Raw genomic sequence first — 23,417 nt, forward strand, 5'->3', positions numbered from 1 at the left:
CGCAAAGAGTTGTGGTCAAAGGCTTAATGTCCGGCTGGAGACCAGTAACGAGTGGTGTCCCTCAGGGATCAATGTTGGGACCAGTCTTGTTCAACATCTTTGTTGGTGACATGGACAGTGGGATTGAGTGTGCCCTCAGCAAGTTTGCCAATGATGACACCAAGCTGTGTGGTTCAGTTGATACGCTGGAGGGAAGGAATGCCATCCAGAGGGACCTTGACACACTCGTGAGGTGGGCTGATGCCAACCTCATGAGATTTAACCATGCCAAGTGCAAGGTCCTACACCTGAGTCGGAGCAATCCCAGGCACAGCTACAGGTTGGGCAGAGAAGAGATTCAGAGCAGCCCTGCGGAGAAGGACTTGGGGGTGCTGGTCAATGGGAAATGAACATGAGCCAGCTTCAATGTGCACTTGCAGACCAGAAAGCCAACCATATCCTGGGCTGCATCAAAAGAAGTGTGACCAGCAGGTCGAAGGAGGTGATCCTGCCCCTCTGCTCTGCTCTTGTGAGACCTCACCTGGAGTATTGTGTGCATCTCTGGTGTCCTCAACATAAAAAGGACGTGGAACTGTTGGAACAAGTCCAGAGGAGGGCCATGAGGATGATCAGGGGACTGGAGCACCTCCTGTATGAAGACAGGCTGAGAAAGTTGGTGCTGTTCAGCCTGGAGAAGAGAAGGCTGCGTGGAGACCTCATAGCAGCCTTCCAGTATCTGAAGGGGACCTACAGGGATGCTGGGGAGGGACTCTTCATTAGGGACTGTAGTGACAGGACAAGGGGTAATGGGTTAAAACTTAAACAGGGGAAGTTTAGATTGGATATAAGGAGGAAATTCTTTCCTGTTAGGGTGGTGAGGCACTGGAATGGGTTGCCCAGGGAGGTTGTGAATGCTCCATCCCTGGCAGTGTTCAAGGCCAGGTTGGATGAAGCCTTGGGTGATATGGTTTAGTGTGAGGTGTCCCTGCCCATGGCAGGGGGGTTGGAACTTGATGCTCTTAAGGTCCTTTCCAACCCTAACTATTCTCTGATTCTATGTTACAGAAGCTTGGTATGGCATGAAAGCTAGGTATTATTAAAAATATGAGAGCTAGTTATTATCAGTGGTATGACTGTTTGCAGTTGTCAAGAATGACTGTCGGGCAAAGGTAAGTGAAGAAAGCCATAACCACTCCCTTTGAAATCTGTGGGCATGTGCTTTGAAATACCTCTCTGGAGCATCTCAGGCTTGCTAGGCTTGCTCCCAAAGTAATTAGCCACATTTCAAGAAGACTGTTGAAATAAGGGTCACAGTATCACAGTATCATAGTATGCTAGAGATTGGAAGGGACCTCAAAAGATCATCTAGTCCAATCCCCCTGCCGGAGCAGGAACACCTAGATAATGTTACACAGGAATGTGTCCAGGAGGGTTTTGAATGTCTCCAGGGAAGGAGACTCCACAACCTCCCTGGGCAGCCTGTTCCAGTGTTCCGTCACCCTCACTGAGAAGAAGTTTCTTCTCAAGTTTAAGTGGAACCTCTTGTGTTCCAGTTTGCACCCATTACCCCTTGTCCTATCATTGTTTGCCACTGAGTAGAGCCTGGCTCCATCCTCGTGACACTCCCCCTTTATATATTTATATACACTAATAAGGTCACCCTTCAGTCTCCTCTTCTCCAAACTATAGAGACTCAGCTCCCTCAGTCTTTCCTCATAATGGAGATGCTCCACTCCCTTAATCATCTTCGTTGCCCTGCGCTGGACTCTCTCCAGCAGGTCCCCGTCCTTCTTGAACTGAGGGGCCCAGAACTGGACACAATATTCCAGATGGGGTCTCACCAGGGCAGAGTAGAGGGGAAGGAGGACCTCTCTCGACCTGCTAACCACCCCCCTTCTAATACACCCCAGGATGCCATTGGCCTTCTTGGCCACAAGGGCAGTGTTGGCTCATGGTCATCCTGTCGTCCACTAGGACCCCCAGGTCCCTTTCCCCTACACTGCTCTCTAACAGGTCGTTCCCCAGCCTATACTGGAACCTGGAGTTGTTCCTGCCCAGATGCAGGACTCTACACTTCCCCTTGTTATATTTCATCAAGTTATTCCCTGCCCAACTCTCCAGCCTGTCCAGGTCTCGCTGGATGGCAGCACAGCCTTCTGGCGTGTCAGCCACTCCTCCCAGCTTAGTGTCATCAGCAAACTTGCTGATAGTACACTCAATTCCCTCATCTAAATCGTTGATGAATATATTAAATAATACTGGTCCCAGTACTGACCCTTGAGGCACTCCACTGGTTACAGGTCTCCAACAATCTGTCAGAAGGCCTCTCTCAAAGTCAATTTGTGGTCCCATTCAAGAGGCCTGTGTTGTTAGTGTTCTTCATTTTACTTGTCAATCTTTCTGGAAGCATTACCAGAGAAGCCAAAAACTAAGTGAATATCGAGAGTGACTCTCCTCCTGGGAACATCAACTCGTATTTTGGTCATAAGACAGCTTTAAATTTTGGATTAAGATGTGAGCAGAAGCTGGACGGATGTTTGTTTATGAAGCATATGGTGCATATAGCGTGCACTGTACTTGTCTGTGGATGATGCATGTTTTACCACAACTCCTTAGGCTTTGGTGACTTGCACCAGATGTTGCATTTATTACTATTCACTTGCCATCTCTGTGCCATGGCTGTAGTGCAAAGTCACTTTCCTGTTGGCCATACGATGAGAAGTCTAGGCTCTCAACCCAACTACTGTTTGGTGAAGTTCTCCAAGTACTTAATTTTCTCCCTTTCCTTTCAAATTTCTGAGCTAAAGTGCAAATGTGTGAACATGTCAAGAAAAAAAACCTATTTTTGCATTACTTCACACCCAAGTAAAACTAGGAAGAACTAGCAAATCTTTGTCATACACACCCCCCTACATCCATGATTTTCCCTCTCGTCCCTGTGTGCACACTCCTCCTTCATTCTTGCATAATGCTCTTGCATTATGAGAAGAGTGGGTGGGCTGAAATAAACCGCTCAATGCTCATCTGGCCTAAAGAGCTAAATACTTCTAGATTTCCCATCTCCTTTGCTTAATCACTCCACCATTTTCTGTCTGACAGTTGATAATCGTGTACACATCTGTATTTTCCAGACTGCCCATTTTTGAATGGTTGCATCAAATAACCAATTCTTATCTGCTAAAAAAAATTGCAATAACCTTTCTATTGGTTTGTTTTCTTTGTGTCATGAAGCCTGTCAAATTCCTCTTGAAACTGCTGAGGTGTGGAGCTTTTCTATCTTTGGCTAAGGTTTGCTGTCACACACTGTAGGCTAAACAGATATATTAAACTTCGGTAACACAGCAAGGTAAGGGTTAGAAATTTATCAGAGCTTTTCAGCACTTAAAAATAAGGGTGTATTTAAGATCACCAGCATAGGGCATGACCTCATCAGGGCTTAATACTTTGCTAATGCTGTTGTCTCTTAGGTGCTGTCACAAGGAACTAGAGCAACTGTGAGACATCATAAATTGTATTCTGCACAACAGTTGCTTTTGCAAAGCCTTAAGAATTTCTTCATCCGTGATGGACTTCCAGATCCATCTCTTAAATTCCTTCCTTCATCCCCAACAGTCCTTTACTCTCCATCTAACCCAGTGATGGACTGTGGCCAACATTGATGGGTTGTAAGGAAGTGCACAGAGCACTTCAGTGTGTGTAATCAGAGATTTATTCTTCTCACAATCAGTCTTTGAGCAATAGAAAGAAACACTTGTAGCCTCCTAACAGAGAAGCCGCTGCATCGTTCCATTCTGTGCAAAAATTAGTCATACTGACTGTCACAGCTGGAACTTGCTGCTTACCCTCAGCTCATTTGCCTGGCAACTTCAGGTACTTCTGTAAATGTAAGCATCCAGTTACTAGAGAATGAAATCAACTCAATACATATTTATTTGGCTGTCAAGCTGTGTGCCGACCAAAGGAAAATATGAATGAACAGTGCACATATATAAACATCTTAAAAGGTAATACTTTCACAAAACCCATGATATTCAATAATTCTAAGACTCCTATGGCCTCTTAGCTCTAAAAAAAACCCCACTGGTAGTGTTTCTGGATTTTGTCCTATTCACTCCTATTTTTTAGTTGGAAGTCTAATTTGTACAATACAAGTGACATCAGGTCTTCAGTCCTTATTACGCCCACTCTTCATCATTCATGGGGGCTTCAGTCCTTCTGTTCTGTAGCTTACTACCAAATACAGTGCAAATTTAAGGATACCTGATCAAATAAAAATAGAAACTGTAGCAGGCTTGCACTGTGCCTTGACAAACAAAATAGATGTGTTTCTTTCTATGTATTTTTTCTAATGAAATAAATGCATACAGCCTGCACAGCATCTTCGCAATGTATTGACAGCTGTGGAACTTTCTCCTTTGTTAACAAAGGAAAATATTTTTATCAAAAGGATTAACTGTTATTAAGTGAACATAGCATATGGAAAAGTTAATGGTGTCCCAGCCCAGGAAATCAAAAGCCTCTCTGGGAAACAGCAACACAGACTTTAGCTGTTTTCTGAGGTGCTCACATGAAGGATTTCCTGAAGTTAAAGTTTTATTCTTCCTGCTTGTTCTGAGTTTTATCTTCCCTACTGAAACTGCTACCAAAATGTGATAAAAGTGCCCTTTGTGAGGGTGGTTTGTGAGACATTACAAAAAAGAAGGGTAGGAGACATTCTCTGGCATTGCTATAGCAAGTACGTGAGTGAATTAGGTAAGTGTATATATATATATATATATGTGTTTATAAACAAGGATGATCTGCAACCCAGAATTGAAATACTAGTGGCAAGTAAATGGGGAGTTCAAGATTACAGGCCAGAATAAATATACGAAGGCATAGTTAAAACTGACGTTGAAACCCATAACTATGCTTTGTCCATGTTCCTGTGGTTCAGAGCATGATCACCTGACAAGATGATAGCATCTTACACACTTTTCTGTTAAAATAATGTCTTTTCAACCATGGTCTGTCTCACTTTCACTTCTACCAAGATTACCAGGGGTTTTGTGCATGCAAAAAATTTGATCACAAACTTGAAATATTTAATGATTGGACCTTGTTTTTGCAGGAAGCCCCTATGGCAGAATGACTGTTCATGAGAGCTGGGAGCGGGTAGAATCCTATCTTAAAGTGTGAAAGGCTACTATTTTTATTCCACATGCATGGCATTTGAAGCCTGTTTTGTTTTCCTCCATGTCATGCCAGCAGGGTCATTGGCCTCGGGGGACTGTTCTAGGTAGAGGCCTGAGTTTTTTGGGCTTATGCTCAGTCTCATTAGGGTTACATTTTTTTCCCTCTTTAAATGTTACAGGATTTTAGGAATGCTGTTTTATGGAAGAACTGTTTGAAGCACAGTGCCTAGTTTTAAGCCAGGGACAGTTGCAGAAGCCTGTCTTACCAATTCTGTTTGGGGTTCTTTTATGACACAACTTACTTGTCTGCCCTGCTGTCCCTCTGTAGTACAATAATCATGGCTCAGAAGACAGAATAGCCACTGCTTTTTTCTGCTTCATTGAATCAGATGTTTTCCTCCAGTTCTTTTATTGTACATTTAATTCATTAGACCCCACAGAACATGTTTAGCAGCGGTAGATCCAGCTCAGGCAAAATTGAGATAATACTACAGAAATTCTGCAATGTCACCAAAAAAACCCCTTCTTTAAAGAGATATTTTAAAGTATTAAATGACAGGTATAATAGCCTTCCATGGGCCTGGGCAGCCTGACAAGCACTAACCACAATAAATACCCTGACAGATCACTACTGTTTATGTCACAAGTTTAAAATTACTCAAATTTGCCTGTCTGAGCTCAAGTCTGATTTATTCTTTTCCCTCTATTTTTTTCTTCCCAATCTGGAAATAGGAAACAAAATAGCAGATTATATTTCATATAATTTTGTTAGTATACAGAGAGATTGCATTTTCTTGAAGAAGAAAATAGAAAAAATCCTCTATTAAAAAGAAATTCATCCCAGAGAATCTTTTTTACAGAGATGCACTGAAAGATTTTAATGATAAATTTCTTTGTCTACATCATGATGACCCAAGAGTACTTCTTCCCTGGGGCTTTTAATTTTTGCACCAGTAAAATTCTGTTCTGACTTCTCTCGTATCTTTGCTACTGCACCTTCATCCTTTAAAATGCTGTCTTGACAATCCACTGCTGCTTTCTTGTAACAAAGGAACAAAGCTCCTTTCCTATCTCAGGTTTCCAATGCTGCTGCTGCACTCTTTGGATCCTTTCTGTTCAGCAAGTTGTTTATCTCATTTTGGAGCTACTTTTTACGTACTATCAAGCCATTGACCTCACTCAGAACAATTTTTTTTGATGTTTTATTAGCCATGCTTATAGCATTTGCGCAAGAGCTATGAAAAAGGGGTCTTATGTATGGCCAGCACTTGTAAAACAGAATAACCCGAAGAGCATACAGGGTAAACGGGAACATGGATATAGAGAGGACGCATGGGCAAGCACAGTGAACAATGTGATGGCACTAATGGGGATGGCTTTGACATACTTTGTGTTAAGTAGGGCTGCTTAGGTTTAGCAGGCAGCTCTCCTGCTTTGGAGAAGTAAGGAAAGGCAGGCAATGTGAGGAAGTGAAATGGAGAGGGACAAGAAGACAGGAGGGAAGGAGCCAGCACCAGCCAGAAGCACAGGCAGACCTGGGGGAAGCACTCTGAATGATCACCCTCCCTGCCTGGCTGCTTTTGCAACTGCTCTTCCCATAGCTGCAGTCTGCAGCCAGACTTTCTCATCTGTCCCATTTCCTATCCAACACCTCCGCGCCTTCTCCTCCGCTCTCTGTTATGTATAGGAGTGCTTTCCACAAAGCTTTCCAAAACTGTTAATGCCTCTCCTCCCTGAGATTTCTTTTTCAAACTGAACTTTTGCTTAGGGCCTACAAAATTCTTGGTGATTATCAGGCATTTCGGGGTATGCATGTGTGCACACACGTGTGCAGTGGGGAAACAGTGTCTCTTTCTGGCATGAAATCTGTAGTGTTTATTTTGGACATGTTATCCACAATTGCTTTCTGTGTATGCATGTTGTATCTGAGCATTACCTTTGTACTGTAAACACTTGCGTGTTGACTGTTAACTTGTGTGTTAATTATAACTGCAGTGTTATAATGCACTTCTGCAGTGCACATCACAGTCTCTTTAGATACCAACATACTGTTGTACCTCTAAGAGCTAAAAAGCAATACATTTTTTGTCCCCAGTAAAACAAATAGGGAAGATCCGCAGCGCTTTCATAGTCATATTATGCAGTGTAGCTAATCCCTGTGTGAGGTACATCGAGCTCCTTACTTTTTTTTTCTGCGGAGGTAAATAATCTCTTGTTTTCCTGGTTTTACTGTAGAGCTTTTCTCTTCTTCCTTCTTATTTCTCTCTTGTTTCTCCCACTTCATGCTTTGACCCTCTTTTCCTTCACTGCAGCCTTCTGGGTTTGAGGGATAGGTTTCCTCAGAATTGTTGGGAAGCTCTTCTGAGATAGATCTGTTTTGTTTATCTTCATTTTAACTCTTCATTTCAACTCTTCATTTTAACTTATCTTCCATTTACACCACCTCCCTGCCTGCAGCTTCACGGGTCTCCATCATCACACTGAGGCCCATTTTCATGGTTCCTCCATATTGTTGATGCAGTGGTGAGAGTGACTTTCTATGTGCTGCTCACTTCTGCCTGCACTCATTAAAGCTCTAATGGTACTGATCCATACCATCCCTCACATCCAGAGATGGAGGGTAACTGATTAATCTGTTCATCTCTCACAGCAAGGCCTCTTAGATGTGTGTGTGTTGGATTTTAAAGGATTTATATGAGAATTCCCCTGTGCTTCTTTTCCTATCTGTGAAAATCTCTTTCAAATCCCTCAGTTGCTAATGAATGTATTTGCTTAGGCCATCATTCTGTGATGTTTTTATTTTAACTGGATGCCTTCCTCAGAGTTAGAATGTTTCTTTTCATGATGCATTATATGGAATCTTGCTATTAAATCATGTTATTTGCATTTGAAACTTGATTCTATAAATCCAGCTCTTCTGTGTGACATCTCATCTACAAAGATTAACCAAACGAGTCCTTCCTACCTTTGGCAAGAAGCAAGAAAAATGAGTGATTCCTCAGAAATTACCCTGGTTCAGGGTCTCTCTTAATTCCATCCCTACAGATGGGGGATGGGCACCATCTGTGACTGCAGAGCTTTGCAGTCTTCACAGTGTTTGTTGTGCTCCTCAGCCTCACCCTATGGTCCATAGGGTCCTATAGTTTGCTTCTGCAATTGCAGTGCAAGAATTGGAGCTTTTCTTTTCTATACCTGTATGTTAGCATGTAATGCTAGAGAGCCAGTCATCTTGTTCACAGAGCAGTCTTAACTAAGTCTTTCTCAGGCATATCAATAGCATGATGGACTAGATGAGATGTCAGTCTTGTTAACAGAAAGTATTGTAGTTTAATTCTTGACAGGCAAATTACCACCAGCAAGCATAATTAGGCCAAATGAAGAATGGGCAAAATAGAAATATTTTGGGGAAAAAGCATGCAATTCAGGAACGCTTGCTTCAGATCACATACAGTTCTTATATGGCTTGACAGTGGAAATTCACAGAACATATGGGCAGTAGGTATTGCAAGCCTTTATGTGTGACTGAGTTTTCATTCTTCGTTACTCTTTATAAAAGCAATAAATTGTTAAAATAGATGAAATCTTAGGCTTTTGGGCTTCTCCCTAAAATTCCATGCCAGAAAAAGCCAGGTTTCCACCCTCGTGCAATTTTATACCACCATAATTCTGGTACTTTCACAGGATGTGACGCATTTTGTGGGAGAAGGGGACAAATAATAACTACATCAATTAGACTGTGCTCTTAGCCAAGTGAAGCAAACCAGGAATTTCAGGTGGTCAAGTGTGTCTATTCTTGGTGCTTAAATCCTCCTTAGCTTGATAATAGTTAATATTGGCTTTGAGGACGCCTTTATTTTTATTGGAATGCAGTGTACAGCAATTTCCAGTATTGCTTTTTACTGGGAAATAAAACTTAAGTAAAACAGGTAAAAGAGTCTGTCAAAACAGGTAGATTCAGGGTTGAATCTTCCCTATACAAATTCTAACTCTAGCTTCAGATGTCCTCATAAAAATAATAAAAATACAAGCCTATCTTGCCACAAGGTCTTATACCAGAGCTGAAATTGCAGCTTCAGGGGTAGGCAACATATCAAATACATCCAGGGCACTAAGCTTAAATATAATGAGCTATGACATCTGTATCTAATAAGCAATTGTCATGGTTTAAACCCAGTCAGACAGCTTGTTCACTCACTTCCCCCCCCCCCCCTTGCCCTCCACCTAGTCCCAGAGGGACAGAGAGGAGACTTGAAAAAAATGCAACTCCCACAGGTTGAGATAAGAACAGTTTAGTAACTAAGGTATAACACAAATCACTACTGCTACCACCGATAATAACAATGATAAAGGAAATAACAAGGGAAGAGAATACAACACGTCATCACCAGCCAACTGATAACTCCCCCACCCCCCTTCCCCCCACAGCCCAACCAAGCACCAACCGATACCTCCTCCAACCCTGCAGTCTCCCAGCCCTTCCAGCTAACTCCCAGTTACATCCTGGGCATGACGTGCTGTGGTATGGAATACCTCTTTGGTCAGTTTGGGTCAGGTGTCCTGTCTCTGCTTCCTCCCGGCTTCCCCTCCTCCTTTGCAGAGCATGAGGCTCACAAAGTCCTTGGCCAAACCAAAACATCATTGTTATCAGCTCTGTTCCAAGGCCGAAAGTCAAAACACTGCACTGCACCAGCTACCAAGAAGGAGAAAAATGACTGCTACTGATGAGCCCAGGACAGCAATCTATATTTGTTTTATATTGGAAGAAATGGCAAATGAGACAGTCAAGTATAAATAATCAAGACTTGGTTATGTGCATTTTATTAGTACTCATATGCAGTCACTGGAAGGTCACATCAAGTCACACTGTTAATCATATTTTTGAGTTACAAGAAATATTTTGGGGGATTACAGTAAACAGTAGGAGAATGAACCTACATTACATAGGACTTTGATTTGCATATTTAAAAGTCTACAGTATATTTTGATCAGATTAATTTTGCATTAAGCATTTTTCCATTAAGTGGTTTTGGGTTTTGGTTGGGTTTCTTTTTTTCCTTGCATGATGTATTCTGTGAAATTAAAGCTGTATTTCTAAGAAGCAAAGTGAGAAACCAGATTTGAAAGGTCTTAAAATTTGAAGACATCCACAGCTAAATGGACAGCTTTTTAGGTCAGGCTCCTTGCTCACCAAAATGGATCTCATGCTAACTTTGCAGATACACAATATTCTTTAGTACTGAGAAACTTCTATTCTGCTATGTTGGTTTTTGTTTGTTTTGTTGTTTGTTTGTTTGTTTTTTTTTGTAAAACCTGGGCTAGTTATTTACAGTAGCCAGCATCTGCCATGACTTGTAAGCATAAATAAATTAAAAAGGAAAAAAATCCACAAAATCTTGATGCTAACATAATTTTATAGTTTGGACACATGCCTGGCTTGCCTGAAAGATGGCTGTTGCTGGTGTTCTTTTTTTCCACTGTCTTCGAGTTCAGTAATGGCTCAATTCCACATCTGTTTCATCCATAACAAAATCTCCATTGCCTGTTGCATGAGTGTAAGCTGGCCTCATCTCTCAGAAAGAAACACAAATTCCATGCAAAACATGAGCTGTATCCTGGCAGGAAGATAAACTGAATGCAAACAGACTTCTGATGATTTCAGTTCTCCATAGAACTTGTAGATCAAACCAACATTATTTTCATCGTCATGGTTCTCAGATTGATGCTTTTGGGTAAATTTCTCTTCTGCTTCCCTTCACTGCCTCTGGTTCCCCCCCCCCCCCCTTTGTCTGTCTTAGCACCTGGCTCTTAAACTCAGTACATCAAACATCTTTTGAAGGGCTCAGAGATTAAAGATTGTAAGTTACAATTAGAACAGCTATAATGATGATCAACTCTTAGTTCCTGCATAATGAATAGGAAAATTAGTTATGGAAGACTCCAAAGCTTTAGCCAAGATTTGAGCTGAATCCTTTAAGAATCACTTTTATATTGTGATTATGGTTAAAGAAGGAAAGAGTCTGTGGTCCTCCTTTTTGCACAGTGGAGGTTCAGATGATTGGGAAAGTAGGCTCAGACTTTGAGGTGCTTATTCAACATGGAGCATTTCAGAGTTCTCTACCTTCTTGCCTGAGACACCCTCAAACTTAAAGCCTTCTGTCAAGGCATAGTTATGTTTTCAAGTGACTGAAATGCATTAATTAGGCATTTGAATGGGGCGGCAGGGAAAGACACATTTTTTCCCCCACTGTGAGTGATGGCTGATTCAGGCATGTCAAGTAAGGTGGTTATTGTGAAGTGTGATTGATGTGTCTCAGCCTGTGTTATTATCCGTACTATAGGCAAAAACATGTATTTTGCTTTAAATAGCAAAGGAGAGCCTGCATTGTTACAGTAAGCATGATTTTAACAGGATGATGTGCCTGCATGAGCTTTTAAAGTAATTTTTCTCTCTGATAAAGGGAGTATGCTCTATCGGTTTAAGTGGTTTCAGAGGGCAGCCTTTGATAAGAACTTCAGTGGTGGCAGTGCTGTGGTGTACTTCTTGTAAGGAAGGTGATAAGACAAATGAGCTTGCAAACAATTTGAGAGTAGCTTTGCATGTGACCAGCAGTAGGGTAGTGCTTGCCAAAGGCTTGCAGAAGAGTCAGCATCCCTGGCTGGAGGTGAGGCAGCAGAGAGTGCTGAGGGAGGATACCAGAGCCAGTTGATATGAGTTCAAAATTGATCCTCAAAACTGATCCAAGACCTATCCATAATGGAAATAACCAGGGAACTGTCATCATCTGTCAACAGGAAAAATGAGAACTCTTTGCTCTCTGAGGTATAGTAGTGTGTATGTATCTAAGCCACCTGAGGGTTTGCTATCTGGTCTTCAATTTTGGGACATCTGCTTCTTTTCTAGAACTACTCAGGACTTGCATGGTACCATAAAATGATACCCTCTCTCTGCCCCCAGGAACTAAAATTATTTCAGAGCATTCTGGATATGCTCTGTTTCTTGTTCTGGTAGCTATCTTAGCCCATGTTTGTTAGGGGAAAAGGGCAAACTGAGTGTTTAATATGAGAGAAAATTGTTTTCCTTCATGACTTGCCAGCTATTTGTTCTTTATATTTATTTCCAGTGATAGCAGGAATGAAATTATGTGAGGAAATTATTTACTAACTTTTTGCTAGCACCTGTATCACCTGCTAGCTTAAGCAAAATATATAGAATTGCGATTCCTCTGTCCCAAGGGAAAAAACTCTGCATGTCCAAAAGCAACTTTATCTGATCACTTTATCTGCCACTCAGTTTCACTTGCAATGAGGAAAACAGTTTTCTGCCCAGTTTCCAAAGCATATTGATCTGAGTCTTAATAAATGTATTGTGTATGGAGATTTTAAAGTGTGACCAGCAGGTTTCTTATGGGACCCAGCTCTGCTTTATGTCCAGCTTTGTATATGTATGTTTGGTGAACCAGAATACTCTTGGACTTAGAAGGTGATTCTAAACATGGACCAGTGAAAGACATCCTTTATGTCTTGTGCAAGAGGAGTTTCCACTTTGTTTCCTGCATCTCTATACTGGAAGAGGACTTCCCAGTTCTCATTAAATTCTATGTTTTGCAGGAGTCACACATTTGGTTTCACACCACTCTCCTTTACTGAATACATGTTTCCATTCAGGCATTCTAGTTATTCTGCGTCTGAATGACAGCAGGAAGGTAAAGAAGTTAGCACATAAATGGTATGCCTAGAAAGATACCTCTGAAAAGTAGCTTGTGCTTATCTGTCAGGCACATAATCAATCGGTAGGTGGTCCTTCATCTGCAAAACATTGCAAATAGATTGTTATTCTTTCTTAACACTTTGTAAACAGCTTAGAGCAGTTTAATACTTATTTCTTCATATTTATGCCAAGGTTACCCAGTATGATCATGTCCCACACAGCCTCAGTTTTCACTGCATATAATGATACTGTTCAGCCTGACCTCTGGGCTTACATATAAAGGGGTACTACAGTAAAACATAGAGATTTTTTTCAGATTCAGGATACCACATTAGTACTTAGAATCACCATATGCTCAAAGAGTAGGTCAATCCCTGTGAAAAGCCTTGAAATCATCACTTCTTAGTTCTTTATCTTTGCTGCTGGCGCTAAAATGCATGGTAGGACCCCATCATGCACAGCTTGTAGCCAGACTCCTGGCTCTTTCACGCCATATGTGGCTGAGTATTAGCAGAGCCTGCATGCCTGTATTTCCCTCTTATGGAAATAAGGGAATCAAGGGATGTCTTATTCCACCATGGAATTAGGATATGTGCAGGTGCAAACCTGATATGAAAAAAGGGCTTGCAGCTTGTGAGGTTTTAGACACAGCCTGTATGTCCTTAGGAAATCACCCCAATGCATTAGAGGACCTGGGTCTTAAACCTTCTATACTTCAGCTTCCCCACCTGTTCGGTACATGCACTAACACTTCTTTCTTACGTGTGAGGGAACCTTTCTGTTTAGACTGTGGTGTCCTTAGGTCTCCATCAAAGATGAAAATATTGCAATGTTTCTGAATGAACTACCCAGAGCAAGATGGCCTGTTCCTGCTCTGACGCTAAGCTTTCATTTTATACAAAAAGAATGCCAAGAAGGGGAAGCCCCATTTGCAGATCCTTTCTGTTTGTTAAAGATGCATCAGCATCCACAGCCATGTGAGGTTGTATGCAGTAATTATCTTCATTGTGCTCAACTCCAGGTCTGTGCAGGGCAGCTTGGACTAATTAGTTCTGAAATAGTTGGATGTTTCTAGTGCACAAATTTAAAGCATTCAGAAATAAGGAGATCTTTGCTTTTCTTATCTACCAAGTAATTATTTCAAGAATAATCGTTCCCCAAGCTGGGAGGGGTAAAGCATAGCTGATCACAGCTTGTGCTGTATCTGTCCAGAATCCGAGGCAAGAATCAAAGCCTGCACTGCAACATGTCAGTACAATATTTACTTTGTACTGATTGCATTCCAGGCTGCCAAGCAGAGAGAAAGGAGCTAAGAAATCCCCATACTGATAATAACCCATGTTTGGCAATTAGATGGCATTAGCAATAACTGCACATTGGTACAATTCCACTCTGGCTAGAATTTAGTTTAATTTTTAAGCTTCACCTCCATCTTGCGGTCAGGCAGGACATTGCATGCAAGGTGGATTACTTGCTGTCTTGGCAGTTCTTAAGCCCCATTTTTTCAGGCCTTCTCACCACACAGCTTTTTTCATTATATATCTGTATCTATCGTAAATGTGTATTGTTGGGTTTGGATTTTTTCCTTCCTTTTCTAGGGGTGGCTGTGTGGGGGTTTTTTTAGCCAAAAGCTCGTCCCAGTCTCATAGTGTCCTGCAACAAAGCTATTCATTATATACAGATAAAGCGAGGCAGATCGTCACACAGCAGAGGGAGGTTTTGTGGTGCAGCAGAGCTAACCTAATGACTCTTTCCCACCCAAGCACAATTCTCGCTGTTCCTTATCGGCAGCTCTCAGATACGAGGCCCTGCCTTCTTCTTTGCAATACCTTGGCTAGTCATAAGCAATTCATTTTTGTTATTGTAGCACTGTTTTTTTCCAGATTAATGAGCCACCCAAGAGAAGCAGAACGAGTGAGCTGCCCTGAGGGAGAAGGAGGGAGATGGATGCCTTTTGGCAGCAGAAAGCCACTGAATTAGTTCAGCTGAATGAGATCTCCCTTATCAGAGCATCTCTCCTTGGGTTGCCACAGTCCTGTGTTTTCTTTCCTCCAGCACAACTCTCCACTTCCTTAGAAGCTGATCAGCCCTCTGGGGGTTTCATAAGGCACAGGGAAACTCACTTTCACTTACTTGGAAACATCTAGCCCTGTCCTTCAATACTTCATGACTGAGCTATGGATTAAGAAATAATGCGGGGGAAATTAAAAAATATCTTTATTTTGTGACCAGAGGGTCTTCATTTTAAAGAATTACCTGTGTGGCAGCCATGAAAAGCTGCAAAGAGGTAATTTGTTTACCATCAGCAGATGAGTTAGCATAATGGGAATGTAATTTTTGCTACCATTCTATCTGGATCAAAGAAGAGCGTGCCTTTGCCTTTAGTAAGATGGCATAGTCAGTAATTCGTGACTCAAGCTTAAAAATCTTTTTTTTTTTTTTCCTCATCAGAAGGTTTGATAATGTAGGAAAAGAAAGGATCAGTTAGTTTTCTGATGCTTTAATGATCCAGATAATGATCCAGAAAATAAGATTTAATCAGGCCAATTTATCTTGTCTATGGACTTTCATCCTGCACAATTAAAGTCAATGACAGTTTTGTTAGCTACATAAAGTCATGCAAGTTAAAGCTTAAATGTGAAAGGATGCCTTATAAAAGGATACTAAAATTGTGGACAACTCACTGAATTACTCATACTAAGTCTTATTAGTCAAGTCACAAGTGTTAAATCTTTCTGACTGTTTTGTTCCTGGGAGATTGCACATCATAGCCCAGTACCTCAGTTTATATTCTAGAAAATAAACTCTATTGAAGGAACAATGTGAAGATACCCATGAGGGGTTGTATTGAACTCTGGATTTATCTTCCAATAGTGCTCTGTGACTTTATTCTTCTTGTATCATCTGCATGTGCCTTTTGCAGTACCTGTTTTGTTCTTTCACTTGTCATGGTTTTAAGTCCCAGTAGCCTTATTTTATAGCAAATCTGAGGTAATTGTTTCCCTTCTAAGAGGCAACAGAGTATTTGGTTTGTTCTTTCGATCCTTGTTAGTGCAAGCTTTATCTTTGTCACTGTAGTAAAATGGACAATATAAAAGGAAAGAATCTGAATGGGTTTCTGAAAATTATGATGTGTAGTGCAGATGCCACAGGTAATCGCTTCATCAGTACTGTTCCATGTATCATTTAGTCACAACATTTTTTATGATACTTAAGGAAGAAGACACTGTTCAACTTAACAGGCTCCTTCACCATAACTTACAAAAAGATTGCTCTGAAAGTGAGCTCTGGTGTCCACATTATCATTTAATTATCCTGAAATAACCGTTTTGTTACTAATTACATAATAGTACCATCCACCCTTTACTGCAATTAAATTTGCAGTGCCTGACTATTAGAAACTGTGTTGTCATAATAAGGGTAGTTTCTTTTATTTGCTTATGCTGGGTTGCAGAATCTATAATTATATGCACGGATCATCAATTTTAGACTTGTTTGTATAATTATAAGTAATTGAACATGAAAGCAATTTAGGAGTATCAGACTTTCAAGTACTCTGCCTATTGTGGAGTTGGAGTAATTAGTAGATTAGAGGGATGATTGTCAGTTAAGAAAGAGCTTCATAATTTTGATTTTAAATATAAACAAAAATCCACTTCATGGGAGCAACAGTAGCTTGCCTTGCTTACTATCAGGGATAGTCTGATTTTCAAAGTTGTTCAGCTAAGCACACATCCGGAATTATTTTGGGTTGGTCTAGTGTATTGGTAAATTATCACAGTAATTTCTTCCAGTAAATATTTTATGGACTCTATTTATTGCTGTAAATACAGGCATTAATAGCATTATTAAATTTATTAACAATACATTATATTGCTAAAAAATAAGGCATATTAAATACAAACATATATAATTCCTCAATATTCATTGTGCATAGAAAAGAGCTTTAGTGAAAGCAAACAATTTCGTATGGAAGAACTTGCTGAAAAGCTTGATGCAGAGGAAAATAACCATTCTTGCATGCATCAGAAAGGTATATCACAGAAAAATACGGATATATGAAAGTACATACACATAAACGGTCTCAGATCAGACCCCAAGCTAGATTTTGTCTTACTAGAGAACAAATGCTCCAAACTTCGAGCAGGGCCAGAAGGATTGGATCCAGGGGCTTAGCTGGGTGCATCTGAAAGCTGTGCTGGTGGGTCTTGCTCCCCATCAGGGCTACTGCACTGTAACTTCCATGCTCCCACTGCTGAGAGCAAGCTGGTGCTGATCCTGGCTGCAGGAAGGAGTTTCCCCCAGGGTTGGATTCATCCTTTCCCAGCACTGAAGGCAGGGATGAGGGAAGAGGCGGTGTCCCAAGCTGAGCTACAAACTGCAGGTAGCAACTCTTTAGCTTCACCCTGAGCAACTTGGTCTGAGTGTTCAGATGTTTTTGTGCATTTCGTCACAAGGATGCTGATGTTACAAGTCCCTCAGTGGTAGAGTGGTGGTCTGTTCATTCTTCCTAGTAGGGAGCAAGGAAAGAGCTGCTCGGAGGCCCTAGGCCTGGAAGGAAAAATAAGCTCGGCATTCAGGGACTGTCCATTTTCTCTTTTTTTTCCTCGTTTTATGGATATTTTTGTGCCTGCCAGTTGTGGTAGTTGGTTATTCAGAGTGCTTCCCCACTAAAAGGTAGTGCTTAGAGCACACTGCTGTGTCTGTCTCCCTCTCATACTCGTCAGCTGCTTATTTTGTGGATCTCTCAGATGGCTATCATCACAGGAGACAGGTATTTGGGGCCAGATTACAAAACTGTTTGAAGAAAGGGTAGTCTCTGTAATTCCCACCTCTGGGGTAGTGGATGGAAGCAAAGCACTTCATAGAATTTCCTTCTTTTTTGTCCCTCCCCCAAAAGGGAACCATCCCTGTAAGCTTTCATTGGCTTTATTTTGTTTATCTTTTATTTCTCTTACATAAAATACATCAAAGTCATAAATGTTAAAAAGATAGGCAAATTTCCTTGGGTTAATATAATTTTCTACAAACACTAAACTGAAAATTTGAAGGAGCAAAGTGAGCCAAACACAGCAAAATACTTAAAATATGGACAAACATAACACTATCTCCACAACACATGAAAGGAGATTTGCTTGCAGTGTGATCCATGGCTATTTCGTATCTTGATGGTGACATTTCAAGCCTAGATAGGTTACTGGCCAGCGCTGTGACGTTTGGATGTGCCAGTATGGGCTCGTGTGCCGTATAGTTTATATAGCACTGACACCTAGTGGCAAGAGGCAATACGAACTCCAAGTTGCAATCCAGTTAACAGGGCTGCAACAAGCTGCGCATTCTTCTCATTCGTAGTGTTTTCGTGTGTCTTCCAATACATGCAGCAAATTGGAAAACTAAACAATCGTGAAAGATTTGGAGCTTCTTAATATTGCCACGAGATAAATATTAAGTAATAATTAAAAGCTGATTATAATAAAAGCCAAATAGCAGCTAAGTGCTAATTAAAGTTGGGGGGGGGGGGGGAGGGAACAAAACTGAAGATGAAAATCAAAATTCAAGGCACTCCTTTCAGCTCTGTCATCTTTTCAAAGTAATTTTCAAGAAAAAAATGTGTGTCCTTATAAACTTGTTAAGCCCTCAGCAATACAACTTTTGGAAATGCTGCAATGGAGGATTCTCTTCTGCTCCTTCCTTCTTCTCATTAGGATTCAAAAATGGTAAAAGATTCATAATCTTTCTTTCCTAACCCTATTTTTCCCCTTCCTTTTTCTAGTACATTGCCTCCAGCGAGAGTCTCGGGCTTGCAGCTGGCTGTTGGCACAGCACTCTGATGATTCCAGTATCACTGCCGAAACCAAGAGCTTAAGGACAGCCCACAAAAGACATTAAAACTTCCTGGGGTATTTTTAAATGAAATTTGCAGTGCTTTCTATTTGCACTCTGGAGTTTGAGATGCGAGGGCTTACATTTTCAGGACTCAGGTTTTGTTTTCTGTACATTCTCTTTTTTTCCTCAGTGAAATCAGGTACTCATGCACCCACTTGATTCTATGAGCTGGAACCTCCAGAGAGCTACCAGCTCCTGGGAGCATCATAGGAGAGCTGCAGCTTGGCTGCACTGAGCATCTGGAGACATGTACGTCTCCACACAACCAAACCCATTCTGTGCCTGTAGCTTGGTGTTTAATCAGAACCTTGGATTCCTGTAAGAGGCAGTCACATCACTCATTGCCCAAAATAACAGTGACCCTGAATAGCATCTCACTTTTCTTGAGTGTATGCATTAAGATCTTTAGGTAAATCATTCACAGGTATTGTTTCTTATTACTAATCTCAATAAGCAACAGCTTAAACTCTGTGAACTTGCCACATTTTTATAAGGCAAAAGCTACTTCCTGATAGGCAGAGCTTGTAATTCTTTGGTATCTGCTAGAGGGCAACATCTGTTCAATAATATCTCCCTTTTCTGTGTGACTAACACTACGATCTGCAACAGCGATACGGTGAGGAGGAAGCACATAATAATTACATACAGAATCTCTATGCTTGTTAGGAGATAAATAAGAAATAACGCTGAGATGCATAGAAGGCAGAACAACAGTAATGGCCAGTGATCCTAATTGTATTTATATGAGAATATGCTGTGTTACAGCTTCACATTAGACAAGTATTCATCTGGTAGATAGCTGCACAGACAAGTGTTTAACTTGGTCATACAGAGTGCAAATGGACCATGCAAGTAAGGCAGATTCTAGACAAATGTAGTTTCCCTGCCATGGGCATTGCAGTAAACACTGCTGTGCTACTGCTGCTCTGTGAAGTCTGGTGACTGAATAGCTGAGTCTTTCACAGAAGTTTAGTACCTTTGCAGGGGGTCTTGTAATCATGGCTGTTGTAGTTAGCTGAAGGTGTAAAATCATTCATTGTAAACCGTGCTAATGATTAAAGTAGAACACCAGAGAACACTTGTTCTGTGCAAGTAAAGAGGTGTTTATTGACCAATCCATAGAGAGAAAGAGGCTTTGTAACCAGGTGCAACACAAGTATAGGTCTGGCCACAAATTCAAGATCAAAATTCCCTTCACAGTTCGTAAACTTTATACAGAGTAGGGTGCAACAAATGCATGTTAGGTAATGTACTTCATTTCCTATCTTTATTAGCATCTTTGACCATTATCTTATGCCAAGCTGATTCATATTAGATAGCATTGCTTTTATAATAGTTGATCATTTATGAAATTTGGGAATAAGTCTTTGTTCTAGAACATGCTCACATGCTGGCAGATGGTTAGTATACCCACTGGGAACATACATTTTATGAGCACTAAGTTAGATTTGCAAGAAAGATAGAAATTCACCATGGAAATAATTCAAGAGAGAAATGATAGGAATAACTCAGTTTCTTTTATTAAAAAACGTTTCTCACCACCACATCCTTTAAAACTAATATACAAGTGTGGGTGCATTTAGCAGAGCATGAATTTGATAAAACACAAAACAGGCACGACATAAGCGAGTTCTTTCACTTACGCAAGTAGTCTAATTGAATGCTTTAAAGGATATGGGCCCTAGGGAATGTGATGAGTGGTTTAATTAGTTTTAAGCCATCATATTTAATCAAGCACTGTGCATTTTTAAACCGCTACATTCTAGGAAGGTTGTTTCAGATTTTGCTTATGAGGCTTAGGAGCTCTAGATTCAATGTGAAGCAAATCTCTTTAATTGACATCACCAGACCCTAAAATTAAATGATTATTCTCAAAGTCAAACCTTAGAATTAAACTCAGTTTACAAGAAGAAAGAGCCATTAGACATTTCAGCACTAAAATTTTAATTGGGATATGGTTCATCTGCAAAGCATGCAAGAGTTCATTCCACTTATCCCTATGATAAAATGCTCCAAAAGGCATACATGACATGATAGTCGGCAAAAATAAGGAAATGCATCTATACCAATTAATTTCACTTTGCTGAACAAATTTTTGAATCAGAGCTGCTATAGGACAACTGAAATATTTGGTTTACATTTTTATAACTTCATTAAACACTTAGCAAAATAATGACATCCTAACCTCTTACTGTTGTGTTAAATAAGCTCTGATCAGTGTAAAGGAAAGACAAAAGAAGGAAAAAGGCATTATCTATGTTGTGATTTTTTTATTAGATGAAAAGGAAAGTACATAGTTAACAGCTTTCTTCACCTTCTATGGGGAAACAGCACACTTGCAAGCAAAGAAGCTGATTTGGGCTGTATTCTTTGCTGTGTTAAGCAGGTTTGAGCTTTGCTATAAAACCAGTGGGGCAAAGTCTGATTCTTATTTGGACACAGGAACTCTTGTTAGAGGCTCCACACAAGATGTTAAAGAGAATCTGCAGAAGGTTCTGCGTCCAAGATAGACTATATCTGTGGGCAAAATAGCCCAGAGCTCCTACAGACCTGCTAGCTTCCTTTCTTAGCACTCCTGTATGGCATCCCCTGGGGCAGCTCTTTGGTCTTGGAAATAACTTCTTATTGAAATTATCTGGATATGTCACATCTCTTAGTGACACTATTGTGCTTGTTCACAGATTAAGGAAAATGTACTGGACATTTCAGGTCACTTTTGATATTCTCCTCTCAAACTGCATGGGCAAAATGCATACTTTTTTAACAAGCATGGATATAATCTTAAAAAGCACTTAATCTACCTTTGTCACAAAAGGGTATTGTAAATTCCAGGAAAAGTCTTTCAGGGAAGTCTCTCTTTGTTAAACAATGTTTGCCACAAAATTTTGAAGCATGAGATCTTACGGTTTTAAAAAGTGGGGGTGTTTTTTCTTCATATTTATAACAATTCTAAATAGTGAATTAGTTTTAAAGAGTCTGCACTGTCTGTAAGAGAAACCAAGAGGCAGCTGTTTTTCTTTACTTGATAGATGGCTTCACCATGTCTAAGTACTTTGGAATAACATGGTTATCAGCCATCAGTCTTTATTAATTGCAGCGGTAGTATTATGATAAAACATAGAAGCCCTGACAAACTGGAACCTCTTTAAATAGTCCTGGTGCAATCACAGTCCTTGCTTTAAAAAGTTTGCAGTCTAAACAGACAGCATGGCCAAGGAAATGAAGGGAGGCTAAGGGAAAGGTAAAGCGATTTGCACCATCACCCAACTCATTTGTAATAGAGCTAAAAATGTTCTTCTCAGTGTTCTCGGATCTAGGTAGAGGTTTTCTTGCCACTGACAGATTTAAGGTTTGCTGTCTTGCAGTTCTTCTGATCTCGTCTCAGGATTTACAACATCACAGTAAAATTTATAGTGATTGTTTGTACACCTGGAAGGACTTAAGGTATCAGATCTTAAAACTGCTGGAGTCTCATATATGGGAAAGCTATACTGGGTCAATTTTAGGTGTTTCTAAAATTGCATCAGTCAATTCTCTACCTAGTACATAAAATAGGATGAGTAATTTCCAAAAAAAATCTCCTAAGCCACTTGGGTTTTCTATATATGTGGAATATCCAGTACATGATGGTAAGCCTGTGGGCTAAATGTTTTGCTGACTTTTGTTAAAATAAAGTGAAATCATCCCAGGTTCATGAATTCATGATAAACTAGTGAAAAGCTCTCCAGCAAAATGGTTTCTTTTTTCCTATAAAAGCTGATCCATCAGAATTATAATGTTCTTTGGAAAGAATTCAAACAGGCAAGAAATTACAATGTTCTTTGGAGAGAATTCAGAACAAACAAGAAAGCAAGCAAACTTTTGCTAAAAATCATTTTGGTTTGCCTGGTTTCTCAGCATCCTGTTGTCTGCCTTTTAAAGGAGCTGAGAGCATGGAGCCCTGGCAGTGCCAGTTCCCCAGCTCCCAGGCAGGCACTTCCTCCGTTAGTACAACTTGCTCAGGCAATGGGTTATCCTCTCAGCTTAGGGTGGAAATGAAGAGCACATAGAAAAGGAGTAGACCCCCTCACCTGCCTGGCTGGGGAAAAGGGGCGTCACTTGCCTATAAATGTGTCTGTAGACAAGGAGATACAGATGTGTGCAGCAAAGTTCTGGCCTGTGATCCTTGCTTTTTTTCCTGAGTCACCTGCATTCACTAATGCAGAGCACCTTTAATACTTTTTTTTTTTGCCTATTTTTCCTTCTTTTTCCCTATGGCACAACAAAAGCATATGTAAGAAATCTCTGCACATTGAAATTAGCTTTCTCCCCCTCTGTTCAGTGATATGTTTATATGTTAGAAAGAGAAAGAGATGATACTACAATATTGTTCACTCAGATGCAATGCTGATTAAGTTGGTTAGGGGAAGTCTGTGAGTGTCAAAGATGCTCAGTAGTAGGAACGTTTGGGACTTGCTGTCAACCACAGAACACTGCAGACTCCTGAAGAGCCCAGTGTCAAGGGTAAGGCCCACATATTTCATGCTACCTATGGAACGAGGCTTTCCTGAAATACAGGTACTATGGAGAACAGCTGTAAATGTTACATCCTACTGAACCTCTCTGAAGTCCTGACCAAAAGATCACAAAAGCTTGCTGAGACCAAAGCTACAGCTTGCAGTGCTGCAGAG

The 23,417-nt window shown here is 40.6% G+C and overlaps 1 protein-coding gene across 4 annotated transcripts in view; it reads left to right on the plus strand.

Annotated features, from left to right (window-relative positions):
* Nucleotides 1-23,417, plus strand: part of PHACTR1 (phosphatase and actin regulator 1) — a 315,221-nt gene that overhangs the window by 110,400 nt on the left and 181,404 nt on the right. The window lies entirely within an intron of this gene.

Source organism: Pezoporus flaviventris, unplaced genomic scaffold (genome assembly GCF_033815535.1).
Source record: "Pezoporus flaviventris isolate CSIRO_AGI_PZ_B2104156 unplaced genomic scaffold, CSIRO_AGI_Pfla_v1 ptg000007l, whole genome shotgun sequence".
NCBI lineage: Eukaryota > Metazoa > Chordata > Aves > Psittaciformes > Psittacidae > Pezoporus > Pezoporus flaviventris.